The sequence below is a fragment of the Ovis aries genome, chromosome 16 (assembly GCF_016772045.2).
Source record: "Ovis aries strain OAR_USU_Benz2616 breed Rambouillet chromosome 16, ARS-UI_Ramb_v3.0, whole genome shotgun sequence".
NCBI lineage: Eukaryota > Metazoa > Chordata > Mammalia > Artiodactyla > Bovidae > Ovis > Ovis aries.
Genome location: NC_056069.1, coordinates 70254605 through 70271064, shown reverse-complemented (window position 1 = coordinate 70271064; position 16460 = coordinate 70254605).

Here is a 16460-nt window from a genome sequence, read left to right as displayed (position 1 = left end):
CCATTCATCATCCGTCCATCTGTTATCCATCCATCTATCATCCATCCATCCACCATCCATCCACCCATCCACCATCCATCCACCCATCCACCAACCCACCCATCCACCATCCATCCACCATCCATCCACCCATCCACCCATCCATCCACCATCCTTCCATCCACCATCCATCCACCCATCCACCCATCCATCCACCACCCATCCATCCACCCACCCATCCATCCACCACCCATCCATCCACCACCCATCCACCCATCCACCCATCCATCCATCCACCCATCAGCCATCCATCCACCATCCTTCCATCCACCATCCATCCACCCACCCATCCATCCACCATCCATCCACCCATCCATCCACCCATCCATCCATCCATCCACCACCCATCCATCCACCACCCATCCACCCATCCACCCATCTATCCACCATCCATCCACCCACCCATCCATCCACCACCCATCCACCCATCCACCCATCCATCCATCCACCCATCATCCATCCATCCACCATCCTTCCATCCACCATCCATCCACCCACCCATCCATCCACCATCCATCCACCCATCCATCCACCCATCCATCCATCCATCCACCACCCATCCATCCACCACCCATCCACCCATCCACCCATCCATCCACCATCCATCCACCCACCCATCCATCCACCATCCATCCACCCATCCATCCATCCACCATCCATCCACCACCCATCCACCCATCCACCCATCCACCCATCCATCCACCCACCCATCCATCCACCATCCATCCACCCATCCATCCACCCATCCATCCATCCATCCACCACCCATCCATCCACCACCCATCCACCCATCCACCCATCTATCCACCATCCATCCACCCACCCATCCATCCACCATCCATCCACCCACCCATCCATCCACCATCCATCCACCCATCCATCCATCCACCACCCATCCACCCATCCACCCATCCACCCATCCATCCACCACCCATCCACCCATCCATCTATCCACCATCCATCCACCCACCCATCCACCCATCCACCCATCCATCCATCCACCATCCTTCCATCCACCATCCATCTACCCATCCACCCATCCATCCATCATCCTTCCATCCACCATCCACCCATCATCTGTTCATCATTCATCCATCCAAATGGGGCCCCAGTCCTACAACCACAGGGAACTGAATTCTGCCAACCATCAGAATGAGGCTGGAAGCACACCCCCTCTCAGAGCTTCCACATAAAGGTCCAGCCAGTGGCAGCTTGCCCTCACCTAGCGGGGGAACTGGAGCAAGACCCAGATGACCACGAGGGAATGAGAGGGTGCTGTGAAGTGGGGAGCATGGGGTGATGGGCCCAGGCAGCAACAGGAAAGTAACACGACCCCCATGCTCTCAAGGCAGTGAGTCACATGGGGAAGGGAAGGTATCACCTCCGTCTTCTAAGACTTGGTCATGTGCAGCTTATCCCTGTTCTCTCCTCTGAATTGACCTTTGCTGCCACTTCCTCAAGAAATGCACCTCTCTTCTCTCTGCCTGACTCCACTGCCCCATCAGTGGTCTGGACCCGTTCTGTCCTGCAAGTAGCTGAGAGGGTGGGCTCTTCCCTGTGGATACCCCAGGAAGAAACTCAGCCCCTGAGAAAGAGACAAAGGCCTAAGGAGCCCTGCAGGGATGCAGAGAAAACCAAGGTGTGGACAAAGAGGGAGACCCTGTGGGAGACCAAGAAGGGCCAGGAAAGGAGAGAGAGGCAGAGCAGGGCAGGAGGGGCAGGCACCCAGAGAACCAGAGGGGGCTTCCAGACAGGGAGAGTGAGGAGGGCAGATGGTGCAAATTGAGCCTGAAAATCAGACGTGAACAGTCCTCTGTGGGCCTTGGTGATTAGCGAGCTGGGACGACCTTTATCAAGTATTCAGCTGATCTGTGGGGGTGGAACTTTGGGGTGAAGATGGGAAGCGTGAGGATAAGAAGCTACTCGTGGAGGAGAGAACCGTGCAGGCAGCCGTGGCCAGTGGGGAGCGTGCACGTGCGTGTGCACGCGTCTGCATGTGAGTGCGTGTGTGCGAGTTTACTTCGCACACGAGGGAGACACAGTTAATAGTTGCACACGTGTGTCTGCTGAGAGAAAGAAGCTCCCAGGGAAAAGAATGAAGGGAAACATGGCAAGAGTTAAGAAAGAGGAAGTCTTGGCCTGGGTCCAGGCCTGGAAGTGGGGGCCACGCCAAGACCGAAGCCATGATGGTTAAAAACCTGATTCCAGTCCCGGGGGGTCCCCCACACGGAGCCGCCAGCACAGGGGAGGAGAGGCCGGAGCTCAGGGCTGGACCTGCAGGTGGGGCTGGAGGCTGTGAGGGAGGGAGCCCAGAGGCCCAGGGCCGGAGCTCAGGTCTGCCCCCGCCATCGTGGGGAGGCCACCGCAAGTTTGAAACAGCTGGGAGACACCATCACCATCAACGACCTTTCGGCCCATGGTGGAGAAGCCCTGGGGGCGGGGAGGCGTGGACTTGAGGAGGACAGTCCTGGGTGGGCGTGGGGATCCCAGTAGGAGGTGGAGTGGACCGAGGAGGCACCAGAGGGGGAGAGAAGTGAGCTGTCTGAGCTGCACCTGGAGCTGAATCTGCAGGATCGGAGGTGGGCTGGACGCGGAGGAGGCGGGCAGGGAAGGAGAGACAGGGTGAGCTCAGGGTCCTGCCCAGCTCGGGTCCTTTCTCAGGTGGGGACTGAGACCCCTGAACTTACGCACCCGGGAGGGGTGGTGGGCTGTCTCTTCCAGGACCCAGAAGACTGCGGCTTAGGCGAGTCATTGCGTAGACCGCCCCCGCGAACCACCCCCAGTGCACACTCTGGAAGCTCGCAGACCCCCAGCAGCGCAAGGCGCCCACACCGGGAGACCCCGTTCCCGGCTTTGGCCCGGCCACCCGCTGGAGCAGAGGACGCCGCTCGCACACGCTTCAGGTCCTGCCTCTGGGCAGAAGCCCCTGGACCCGGGACCCAGGGAGCCCCTTCATTTGTGGATGCAGACGGGCCCGGAGATAAGATGCAGCGGGGGAAGGAGACCTGTTTGCTGACGATGTAGCACAGAAGCCGGTACAGAGGGTTCTAGGAAGAGGTGTCAGGGAGGGCCGCCCCGGGCAGCACACCTGCGCGGCCCTCCCTGTCAGGCAGGGCCGGGCCCACCCACTTGCCTGGGTCCCTTCCAGACTCGGCTGGAACTGCCTGAGTCCCCTCCCCCGCAGCCCCGCCTTTGGTTCCAGTGCGGAGCTCAAGCCTTCTGTTAAGTCAGCGATGTCAGCGCACCCTTCCAGGTAGCCAGCGGCCATGGCCCCAGGACCCCCTGCCTCCATCCCTCAGCTCTGCGGGCTCAGCCACCCCGACCGGGATGTGTCTGAAGCCCCTCTATCCTGAAGCAACCTGCAGCATCGTCTTCTTAGCATTGAATGGGAGGCTTTGAGGCAGAGAAGTGCCGGGGCTTGCCCATCAGTGAGGTTCTGCGATGTCTGGCCGTTGTGGTGGGAAGGAAGCTTCCTCCACTCATGGGTAGTACAGTTCACGGTTTTGTATAAAGCCTAGGCCACAAGAAAGTGGTTTGAAGCCTTAAACGTACGTGATATAAACTCCATGTACAAATAAGGCAGTGAAAACCGATCCCGAGCAGATGACCTTCGAGAGCTCCAGCAGAAAAGATGAAGCTGGCTGCACCGTAAGGCGCATCGCAGGCTTGCTGAATGCTGCGTTTCGCGGTGTGCTCCGCGCCGCAGCTCAGCCTGACGGAGGAGCCTGCCGTCAGGGTGTGGAGGCTTCCCATTCGAGGTTTCTTGTAATTGCATGAACACATAAACCTTCAGCAGATGAGCAGTGCCAGGCCCCCGGGCGCTTCTCTCCAGAGAGGAAGCGTGGACCCACTTCCAACGGCTCACCCATTTCTGTCCGGTGATGTCATCGCTAACTCATCTAACACCTCAATTAAACCAAACAAGCAGCACTGCCAGCAGTCGGGCATCTTGTGAGAGCTCCCTAATGACAGCGCGTTTGGAAATGATTAATGTGGGGACAGGTGTACACCTTTGACTCACTCCTTAATTGAAATGATGTTAATTTACGGGGAGGAGAAAATGGTCCAGGCCAAGATGACAACGCCTGCCATTCAAAATCTACTCACCTCAGAGCAAGCCTGTGTGCATTTGTGTATGAGCTCTGTGTGTGTGTGTGTGTGTGTGTGATGTTTGTATGTCTGGGCTGTGGAGCATGTTTGTGTGTGATGTTGTGTTTGGGGTGTGAAGCATATGTGTATATGATATTTGTGTGTATGTGTCTGGGGTGTAGAGTGTGTGTGTGTGTGTGATGTTTGTGTGTGTGTGCATGTCTTGGGTGTGGACTCTGTGTGTGTATGTGATGTTTGTATATCTGGGGTGTGGACTCTGTGTGTGTGTGATGTTTGTGTGTGTGTATGGCTTGGGTATGGACTCTGTGTGTGTGTGATGTTTATATATCTGGGGTGTGGACTGTGTGTGTGTGTGATGTGTGTTTGGGGTGTGAAGTGTGTGCATGTATGATATTTGTGTGTACATGTCTGGGGTGTGGATTGTATGTTTGTGGTGTTTATATGTGTGTTCATGTCTGGGGTGTAGAGTGTGTGTGTAGTGTGTGATGTTTGTGGGTCTGGGGTGTGGAGTATGTGTGTGTGTGATGTTATGTGTGTGTTTGTATCTAGGGGATGGAATGTGTGTGTGGTGTTTGTGTGTTTGTGCATGTCCGGGGTGTGGAGTATGTGTGTGTGATGTTGTGTGTTTGGGGTGTAAAGTATGTGCATATATGATATTTGTGTGTACATGTCTGGGGAGTAGAGTGTGTGTGGTGTTTATCTGTGTGTACGTGTCTGGGGTGTGGAGTGTGTGTCTGGGGTGTGGAGTGTGTGTCTGTGGTGTTTATGTGTGTGTGCATGTCTGGGGTGTGCAGTGTGTGTGTAGTGTGTGATGTTTGTGTGTCTGGGGTGTGGAGTATGTGTGTGTGTGATGTTTGTGTGTGTGTTTGTATCTAGGGGATGGAATGTGTGGGTGGTGTTAGTGTGACTGTGCATGTCTGGGGTGTGGACCGTGTGTGTGTTTTGTCTTTGTGTGTGTCTGGAATGTGGAGTGAGTGTGTGTGTGTGCGGTGTCTGTTTAAGGCAAGAAAAGGCTGCTCACCCATAGCAGCTGCCCCTGCGCACGTGGGTAGACCTGGGGTAGCTGAGCTTGACCGTGTCGAACAGAAGCCCGCATGAGAGCTGTTTGCAAGGCAATCGGTGTCATCTGTTCCCGGGAAGATGCTGTTCTGCTCTCACAGAACTAGAAATAGCTCCTATGGGTGGGGCTGTGGGTTTTTTCCCTGAAAAAATGAACTTTCCACATAAGAAAGACCGGGAGGAGGGACATAGAAACCTCACGATAAACTTCCTTGCTATTAAGTCTGTGATGGGACGACAGCGTGAGAGTGTGAAACAAATCCAGAGAGGCGGGGGCACCCCTGTGTCCCCTGAGCAGCTGTCTCAGGAGGGGGAGCCGGGCTGGGACCCTCAGCCAGCAGGCCCCGCAGACAGCCCTCGCTGCTCAGCGGTGAGCGGCGCACTCTGGGTAGGAGTCAAGAGGGTACCACTTCTTCCTTGAGTGATGTCCTTACTTAAAAATCAGCAAGGCTTACAGGGAAGGGTTTGGCTAGGGACTCCTGCAGGCAGAGGCGGAGATGAAGGGGGCACGGGTCCTGGCTGAGGTCGCACCATCAGGGGGTTGCAGGTAGGGGGAAGGACACGTGAGGAGGGATGCTGGGCCCCGAGGAGACAACCCCGAGGCCGTAGCCCACAGCCTGCGGGAGCTCTGAAAGGCAGAGCCTCACAAGCACCCTCTTGAGACACCCCCCTCCACCGCCCCGACACAACCACATCTACACGGGGCTTCCCTGGCAGCTCAGACGTTAAGGAGTCTGCCTGTAACATGGGAGACCCCGGTCCAGTCCCTGGGTCGGGGAGATCCGCTGCAGAAGGAAATGGCAACCCACTCTAGTACTCTCGCCTGGAAGATCCAGTGGATGAGGAGCTGGGCGGGCTACAGTCCATGGGGTCGCAAAGAGTCGGACAGGGCCGAGAGACTTCACTTCTTCATGTGGTCATAACAGTCAGAGGTCACGGGAGTAAGGAAGAGAAACTGTTTTCAGTACGTGGCCCTATGACTTAAACTTCACTTGTAAATTTAGGTAACTTCAGGTCTTAGCGTTTCCAGACCCTAAAGGGAATCACTTCCATTCAAGCCAAAATATTTCTTAGCTTTCCCTCTAAAACCGCCTTCCTGTTCAGCAGGTAACCGTGATGTGATGAATGTGACTGAGAGGGAGGGGTGAGTGCAGTTTCAGTCCTAATTATGGTTCCTGGAGTATTTTTAATTAAGGAAAAGGTAGCATCCTTAACGAAGTGGCCGCTTATCTGAAGATGCGCGTGACTCTCCTGCATTCCTATGTTAATGATGTAATGCTCACGCTCACCTTCCTGTCTCCCTCTCAGCTCAGTTGGCAAAGAATCCACCTGGGATACAAGAGACCCCGGTTCTATTCGTGGGTGGGGAAGATCCGCTGGAGAAGGGAATGGCAGCCCACTCCAGGATTCTGGCCTGGAGAATTCCATGGACTGTATAGCCCATGTGGTTGCAAAGAGTTGGACACGACTGAGCGACTTTCACTTCACTCACCCTCACAAAATGAATAAATATAGCTGCATGTTCTGATTCACATAGAAGCTTTTATTCTAAATCCTAGGGTATAAAAATGTCTGTATTCTTTCAACAGAAATAGTTGGCAAAAGAGAAACCTAGGGTGAAAAAATAGTGCCCCAATAAGCTTTCCCTTCAGGTTAGATTTTTTTAAGTTAGATGATAGCTGATGTTCAGTCATGTCCAACTCTTTGCGACCCCATGGACTGCAGCACGCCAGGCCTCCCTGTCCATCGCCAACTCCCAGAGCTTGCTCAAACTCATGCCCATTGAGTCACTGATGCCATCCAGCTGTCTCATCCTCTGCCATCCCCTTCTGCTCCCGCCTTCAAGCTTTCCAGCATCAGGGGCCTTTCCAGTGAGCTGGCTTTTCTCATCAGGTGGCCAAAGTATTGGAGCTTCAGCGTCAGTCCTTCCAATGAATATTCAGGATTGATTTCCTTAGCATAGACTGTTTTGATCTCCTTGCTGTCCAAGGGAGTCTCAAGAATCTTCTCCAGCGCCACAGCTAAGTTAGAGGATAGAGAGGTACATTATTCAAGTAGCGTCTGTGTTTGTATGTGTGTGCTAAGTCGCTTCAGTCGTGTCCAACTCTTTGTGACTCCACGAACTGTAGCCTGCCACGCTCCTCTGTCCACGGGATTCTGCAGGCAAGAATCCTGGAGTGGGTAGCCATTCTCTTCTCCAGGGGATCTTCCCAGCCCAGAGACTGAATCCGGGTCTCCCGCACCACAGGCAGATTCTCTACTGTCTGAGCCACCAGGCAAGCCCATGAACGTTCTATGGCGGATCCTAATTATTTATAATAAACATACAAGTTAATATCATCTTTACTCAAATAACTTTGTCTTCATTTCTGATTATTTTTATATTAAATTCCTAGCTGCTCAGTCCTTTCATAGGGCACAAAGGATATTGTCTAGACAAATGTTGTCAATTTTTACTTTTATCAGTCTTCTAAAAATAATAGAAACTCATACACCTCTCTTGGATATTTGTCCCTATTTTGAGCGTCCTTATTCAATCGTCAGTCTTGCCAACACTTAACTTCTTTTTCATGTGCCAGTGTGAAAGAAAAAATTGGCCTCATATTTTTATGATTATTGTTTATATGCATCTTTCATTATATTGGTTTCTTAAAATTATTCTCATTTATCCGTAAAATCTCATTACATATTTAGACTATTAGTCACAAACAAGTGTGTTTCAAACACCTCTCTCCCAGCTGGCTGTTTCCTTTTGCTTTTGCTATGGTAGCTTCAGGTGTGAGGTATGTATTTTAATGAATTTCAGAACAAGCTAAAACATCAAGGGGATGATAGAATATATGAAAAAAAATAGAGCAAACCAATGTTATAAAAGTTTAGAAACTGTGATAGAATTCAAGAAAGACTAAGAAAAAAGGGAGAACTCATTTTTGAAAAGAGGACTAAGCTACAAGTGGCACAAGGGTTAAGAAACCTGGTGGCTGAGAGGAAACAGGAGCAGCAACGGAAGCATCAACAGTAACCAGCTTAAGACAATGTTTAGAAGGACCTGAAGGGGCCAGCGGCCGGGGCTGGCCAGTCTCACACAGCCATTAAGGGGCTCACGGAGAAATGTGCCAGAACAAACACTGAATCCTATCGTCTGTAGAACGGTTTTGAAATTGAGAAAAGGAAACTCTCTCCACTGGATCCTTCAGGCGTGCACTCGTAGGAAGCAGAGAGCAAGTCCTGATGGTCAACAAGGAAACATTTTACCGCAAAGCCCCCGGGCTCTCTAGGAGCAAACGGCAACACACAGATTCTTCAGGAAGACGAATCACTCATAAAGAAAATCAGAGTGTTCTGAGACTTTCTGACAACGATGCTTTATGCCAGGAAATGCTAACACATTTTAGATATTCAAAGGAAAGAAGCGAGCTCAGGACTTTACATTAGCTCAGCTGATGCTTAAATACAAAAGGCATTTTTAAATTGGTTACTGGCATGCAAGAATTCAGGGTGAACTATTCTCTTGAGCATTGAAGACACTCAAAAATCAGTTTCAGAAAGCCAATGTTATGAAAGGCAGTCTATATATATTTGCGAGTATTAAAAGGATATCTAACTGCAGAACAAAGAAAAATGATGATTAGCATCTAGACTGCAACATGGAATGGCTCTAAGGTCTGAAAATGTGGATAAGTTGCAACCATTAAAACTGAGGTGTGATGAGGAGATCATATGAAAAGTAGAATAAGCTTGTCATTGCCTTAAATATATTAATGAGAGAAAAAAGGATATTGCTTCATACCAGTTGCTAGAAAGATTAAGAGCATAGAGGGGTGAGGGAGACTTTATAATTAATTCAATTATTATTTCTCATAGCAAAAAACAAAACCTATGCTATCAAGGGATTGGCATGACAGTTGGTATAATGACAATTAGAACACAAACACAAACCAAATGCAAATTCAAAACATAGACTAAGAAGAGAGAGAAAGATAAGGCAAAACTTGTAGGCCGTTTAGTAACTATGTGCAAGGATTGTGTGCTGTAACAATACAACTGAATATTTTACATGATAACAGAACTGAAACTAAATTCATTGCTTATATCTGTATCTATCAGCCTAATTCATCTATTAAAAATATTTTTTCAAATAAAGTAACAAAGCTAAATCCAATACTATGTTTTATATTTATCGTAAAGATATACTTAAATGCTCAGAAAGATTACAAAGAAAATGGACAAAGATATATCAGACAAACACACACACAAATAGAAAGTAGTAGGTACACTTTTTTATTTGAAGAAAAAAAAGTCATTTCACACTAATAAAGACTGCAAGCACAAGAAAGATAAAATAGCAATTAATATTTACGGCCTCAGTAACAATTTTTACAAAGCGAAAACTAGGGGAGATTCAGAAAGAAAACAAAGCACATGAAGATAGAAGGATCTGGTGCATTTTTATTCATTTAGAAGACATGGCGTGAAGAAAGTGCGTACAGTAACATAAAATCTTTAAATAATTGACTCAACAGGAAAATCTCACGAGCGCATACTGAACCCCAATCTCCAAGAGCAGAGAAGGAAACTCCTCTGTGAGATGATGAGCACCATTTACAAAATATATCTCAGTTCAGTTCAGTCGCTCAGTCGTGTCCGACTCTTTGCGACCCCATGAATCTCAGCACACCAGGGCTCCCTGTCCATCACCATCTCCCGGAGTTCACTCAGACTCACGTCCATCGAGTCCATGATGCCATCCAGCCATCTCATCCTCTGTCGTCCCCTTCTCCTCCTGCCCCCAATCCCTCCCAGCATCAGAGTCTTTTCCAATGAGTCAACTCTTCGCATGAGGTGGCCAAAGTACTGGAGTTTCAGCTTCAGCATCATTCCTTCCAAAGCAAATCCCAGGGCTGATCTCCTTCAGAATGGACTGGTTGGATCTCCTTGCAGTCCAAGGGACTCTCAAGAGCCTTCTCCAACACCACAGTTCAAAAGCATCAATTCTTCGGTGCTCAGCCTTCTTCACAGTCCAACTCTCACATCCATACATGACCACAGGAAAAACCATAGCCTTGACTAGACGGACCTTAGTTGGCAAAGTAATGTCTCTGCTTTTGAATATGCTATCTAGGTTGGTCATAACTTTTCTTCCAAGGAGTAAGTGTCTTTTAATTTCATGGCTGCAGTCACCATCTGCAGTGATTTGGGAGCCCCAAAAATAAAGTCCAACACTGTTTCCACTGTTTCCCCATCTATTTCCCATGGAGTGATGGGACCGGATGCCATGATCTTTGTTTTCCAGAGTTGAGCTTTAAGCCAACTTTTTCACTCTCCTCTTTCACTTTCATCAAGAGGCTTTTTAGCTCCTCTTCACTTTCTGCCGTAAGGGTGGTGTCATCTGCATGTCTGAGGTTATTGATATTTCTCCCAGCAATCTTGATTCCAGCTTGTGTTTCTTCCAGTCCAGCGTTTCTCATGATGTACTCTGCATAGAAGTTAAATAAGCAGAGTGACAATATACAGCCTTGACATACTCCTTTTCCTATTTGGAACCAGTCTGTTGTTCTATGTCCAGTTCTAACTGTTGCTTCCTGACCTGCATACAGATTTCTCAAGAGGCAGGTCAGGTGGTCTGTATTCCCATCTCTTTCAGAATTTTCCACAGTTGATTGTGATCCACACAGTCAAAGGCTTTGGCATAGTCAATAAAGCAGAAATAGATGTTTTTCTGGAACTCTCTTGCTTTTTTTGATGATCCAGCGGATGTTGGCAATTTGATCTCTGGTTCCTCTACCTTTTCTAAAACCAGCTTGAACATCTGGAAGTTCATGGTTCACGTGTTGCTGAAGCCTGGCTTGGAGAATTTTGAGCATTACTTTACTAGCGTGTGAGATGAGTGCAAAATATCTCAGAACAAAGAAAAATCTAAGAAATTTCAAAGTACAGTAAAAGATGAAATAAGAATTCTCTGATCCTAAAAATACCATGAAACCTGTTAAAACTGAGAAAGCAGGTTCTTCTACTTTTGCATACGAAAACAATCACAAAATGAATATAGATCAAAAGAAAAGTTGAAGAGAAAAAATCTTTTGAAAACACAAATATTATAATCCACAGGGCACAGCTAAACTAACCGTCAGATAAAAGAGTAAAATAAATAATAGTATCAATAAACACTGAAAAGTAAGGGTGGCTCAAGGAAGGACCTGATTGAAAAAGCAGCAGGAAGAATTTGAAAGTAGATTAAAAGAAGATCGCACCAAAGGATAAGGAAGGGATGTGAGAGCAAACGGGTTGGTGAATTTTAAACAAGTAGAACAAGGACTTCCTGGTGGGCTAGTGATTAAGACTCTGTGTTCCACTGTAGGGGCACAGGTTCAATCCCTGGGTAGGAAAGTAAGATCCCACATGACTTGAAGAGGCCAAAAATAGTAAGAATAATGGTAAAATAAGTAGAGCAGTTACATCTAAAAATCGGCTTTTAAAAAAGTCAAAAAATCACCTGACTTGCTCAAGAAAAAGTAGAGGGAGGCCACTAAGGCCCAAAATGGAAAGTTAGATGGAAGAGGAGACATCCAAAATGACCATTTAAAAAATGCACAGGAAACCACTTTGAAAAATAAACAAAAAATTGTAACATCCAGTAACTGATATAAAAATGCTGCTTATGGATATCAGTTTCAACAGAGATACAAAGTCTAATGGGACAATAGCTAATAAGCCTACACAAAAGCAACTGTATATTCTGATTCCTCAGGCGACAAATTTACCAAATCTTTAAAGATTTTATGATTCCAGTAATTTCAGACCATAGGAAAAGAAGAAAATTTCATCTTATGAAGAACAGCACTGATCTAAAATAGGACAAATTTAGTTAACTGAACAATAAAGGAAAAATTACTGAGGAATCTAATTTATGCATATTAATGCAAAATCTTTAAAGGAGAGATGGTTGCTTTTCTATCTCTCATCAATAAACAGTGGGGTTTGAAATTTAAAACATAATAGTATTTACATTATCAGCCCTCAAAGTGAAACACTTGGATACAAATCTAATTCACCTAATGTTACACATCACTGTTGTTTCGTTGCTCAGTAGTAACTCAATGTGACCGACTCTTTGTGACCCCATGGACTGCATGCAGCACGCCAGGCTTCCCTGTCCTTCACCATCTCCTGGAGTTTTCTCAAACTCATGTGCATTGAGTCGGTGATGCCATCCAACCATCTGATCCTCTGTTGTCCCCTTCTCTTCCTGCCCTCAATCCCTCCCAGCATCAGGATCTTTTCCAATGAATCAACTCTTCGCATCAGGTGGCCAAAGTATTGGAGCTTCAGCTTCAGCATCAGTCCTTCCAATGAAGGACTTATTTCCTTTAGGATGGACTGGTTTGATCTCCTTGCAGTCCAAGGGACTCTCAAAAGTCTTCTCCAGCACCACAATTTAAAATGTTAGGTATAAATCTAACAAAATATGTATCAGATCTATATGAGAAAAAATGCAAAATTTTAATGAATTAAATCAAGGAACTTAACAATGAAGAAATATTCCCCGACTGTGGACAGAGAGACTCAGCATTGTCAGGTGTCAGTTCTTCCCACACTGGCTTACGGATTAAGCGCTGTCTCAGCCAAGATCCAGGCAATTTGTGTGTGAATGTCAAAAAAGAGAGAGAGAGAGATCCTAAAGTTTATATGAAGTGGAAAAAAATCCAGTTTGGCCAACACAATACCAAAGAACAATTTTGTAGGACTGATGTCATAGGACTTCAAGAGTTTCTACAAGACTATAGTAGTCAAGAAAACATGGAAAACAGACAAACACATCAATGGCACAAAATAGGGAGCCCAGAGACACACTCACACACAGTCCACTGATTTTTGAGGGAGAAGTTAAGTCAGTGCAACGGAGCCAAGACTGTCTTTTAACACATGGCATTGTAACAGCTGAAGTCCACACGCAAAAGGGAAAGAGTGTGTCTAGACACAGGCCTTACATCCTTCTTGAAAATTAACTCAGAATGGATCATAGACCTAAACGGGATATTCAAAATTATAAAACTCCTAAGAGGAACATGGCATAGAAGAAGAAAGCATAGGAGAAACTCTAGATGGCCTCAAGGAGAGCGACTGATAAGCTGGACTTCGTCAGAATTAAAAAAAATAATAACTGTTCTGCAAAAGGCAATGTCAAGATAAACAGCCAATAAGCCAGAGACGGGGGGGGGGGGGTGGGGGGGCGGGAGGGAAATATTTGCTGAAGACACATCTGAAAGGACTGTTCTGCAACGTATACAAAGAACGGTTAAAACTCAACAATAACAAATAACGTGGCTAAAAAATGAGAAAAGCCTTTAAGAGACACCTCACCTAGGAAGATATGCAAATGGAAATAAGCGTATGAAAAGATGCCCCAGTTCATATTTCATAAGAAGGTATGAATTAAAGTAGCAATGAGAGGCAACAACCTTTTAGAATGGCCAAAATCGGAACAAGAGATCGTTTACTTCTGAGGAGGGTGCAAAATTGTACAGCCACGGGGTAAGATAGTTTGGCAGTTTCTTACAGAACTAAACATGCTCTTAAGACCCAGCAGTCTCATTTCTGGGCATCGATCCAAAGGAGTTGAAAACGTACGTACGTGCAGAATTTTGCATACAAATGTTTATACCAACTTTTTTCATAGCTGACAAAACTGGGAAGCAACAAAGATATTTTTCAGTCAATGAAGAATGGATAAATAAACTATGGTCTATCCATATTCAATGCAATAAATATTATACAGCGCTAATGGAAAAAGCAAGAGAGTTCCAGAAAAACATCTATTTCTGCTTTATTGACTATGCCAAAGCCTTTGACTGTGTGGATCACAATCAACTGTGGAAAATTCTGGAAGAGATGGGAATACCAGACCACCTAACCTGCCTCTTGAGAAATCTATGCAGGTCAGGAAGCAACAGTTAGAACTGGACATGGAACAACAGACTGGTTTCAAATAGGAAAAGGAGTACGTCAAGGCTGTATATTGTCACCCTGCTTATTTAACTTATACGCAGAGGACATCATGAGAAACGCTGGACTGGAAGAAACACAAGCTGGAATCAAGATTGTCGGGAGAAATATCAATAACCTCAGATAGGCAGATGACACCACCCTTCTGGCAGAAAGTGAAGAGGAAGTAAAAAGCCTCTTGATGAAAGTGAAAGAGGAGAGCGAAAAAGTTGGCTTAAAGCTCAACATTCAGAAAATGAAGATCATGGCATCCAGTCCCATCACTTCATGGCAAATAGATGGGGAAACAGTGGAAACAGTGTCAGACTTTATTTTTTGGGGCTCTAAAATCACAGCAGATGGTGACTGCAGCCATGAAATTAAAAGACACTTACTCCTTGGAAGAAAAGTTATGACCAACCTAGATAGCATATTCAAAAGCAGAGACATTACTTTGCCGACTAAGGTCCGTCTAGTCAAGGCTATGGTTTTTCCTGTGGTCATATATGGATGTGAGAGTTGGACTGTGAAGAAGGCTGAGCACCGAAGAACTGATGCTTTTGAACTGTGGTGTTGGAGAAGACTCTTGAGAGTCCCCTGGACTGCAAGGAGATCCAACCAATCCATTCTGAAGATCAACCTTGGGGTTTCTTTGGAGGGAATGATGCTAAAGCTGAAACTCCAATAGTTCGGCCACCTCATGCGAAGAGTTGACTCATTGGAAAAGACTCTGATGCTGGGAGGGCTTGGGGGCAGGAGGAGAAGGGGACGACAGAGGATGAGATGGCTGGATGGCATCACGGACTCGATGGACGTGAGTCTGCGTGAACTCTGGGAGACAGTGATGGACAGGGAGGCCTGGCATGCTGCGATTCATGGGGTCGCAAAGAGCTGGACACGACCGAGCGACTGAACTGAATTGAGCTGAAACAATAGTGAGCTACTGAGCCATGAAAATCCTCCAGAACAGTAAATGCTTATTACTAAGTGAGAGCAGCCAACCGGAAGAGGACACATAGTGTTTGAATCCAACTGTGTCATATTCTGGAAGACAACGCTGTGTGGAGACACAGAGGAAAGATAATGGTTGCCAGGGAAGCAGAGAGGGGTGGGCAGGCAGAACGCAGGCGTAGGGCGTGCACGTGAAGCTGCTCAGTCGCGTCTGACTCTTTGTGACCCTGTGGACTGTCGCCCCCCAGGCTTCTCTGTCCACGGGCTTCTCCAAGCAAGGATCCCAGGGATCGTGCCCCACGTCTCCTGTACCGGCAGCAGGTTCTTCACCACCAGTGCCACCTGGAAGTCCCGCATGACTCTGTAATGGTGAGCATGTCACTACGTGCTTATCTGAACCCACAGGATACGTGCCCCTGAGAGTGAACCTCGATAGCTGCTATGCACCGCGGGTGTTTATGATATATCAGTGCAGGTCCATCAGTTATAAGAAACGTTGCCCTCTGATGGGGGAGCTAATGCATATGTGGGGGCAGAGGACACACAGGAAATTTTTCCATGAACCTAAAACTGTTCTAAAAAACACAAGTCAAAAAACTCTTTAAAAGGTATTTAGACAAGTGTAAAATGCATGCTGAGCAAGACATCATGGCCAATTTGGGAAATTCCAAAAACTGTGAGTGTGGTTCAATATTACTAGAATCATCAAGTAGGATTAAGGGTCATCCTTAGGGACAGAAAACAGGAGATATAGAAGTTCATCCCAGTTCATATTAAAGTACCCCAGAATAGGAATAGATTGACAATTCCTAGCCATTATAAAGCTTTCCCTATGGAAGTCACACAGACAATGGGAAGCCCACTGTCTCTGCTATGATTTCATGCTGTGTTGTTAAGAAAACAGATCCAAGGGAGCCAACAGCCATGCACACGTTTTGCCCAAATTTGGGCAGTTCAGCTAACTGTGCACGCCGGGAACCACGCAAGCAGTCCAGCCAAGACACTGTGTGGATTCTTGAGTTGCTGTCCCTTCCAGGGGAGATGCAGCTTGCATTCTGATTCCTTCCAGGTTAACGGCATGCTTAAAAAGCAAAGCAAAGGCCTTCTAAAGCGTGCAGAATGTCCAGAATGCCCACAGGATGTTCCTCGCGATATCCAGAATGAAGAAACAGGAAAACGCAACATATTCTCCAGAGAAAAGGCAATCAGTGAGGATCAGCCGTGTGATCCTGAGGTCACCAGCAGCAGACTTGGATTTTAACGTAGCCACTGTTCCTGCTCAACGTTATAAAGGAGAGCATGTTTCTAATGAATATAAA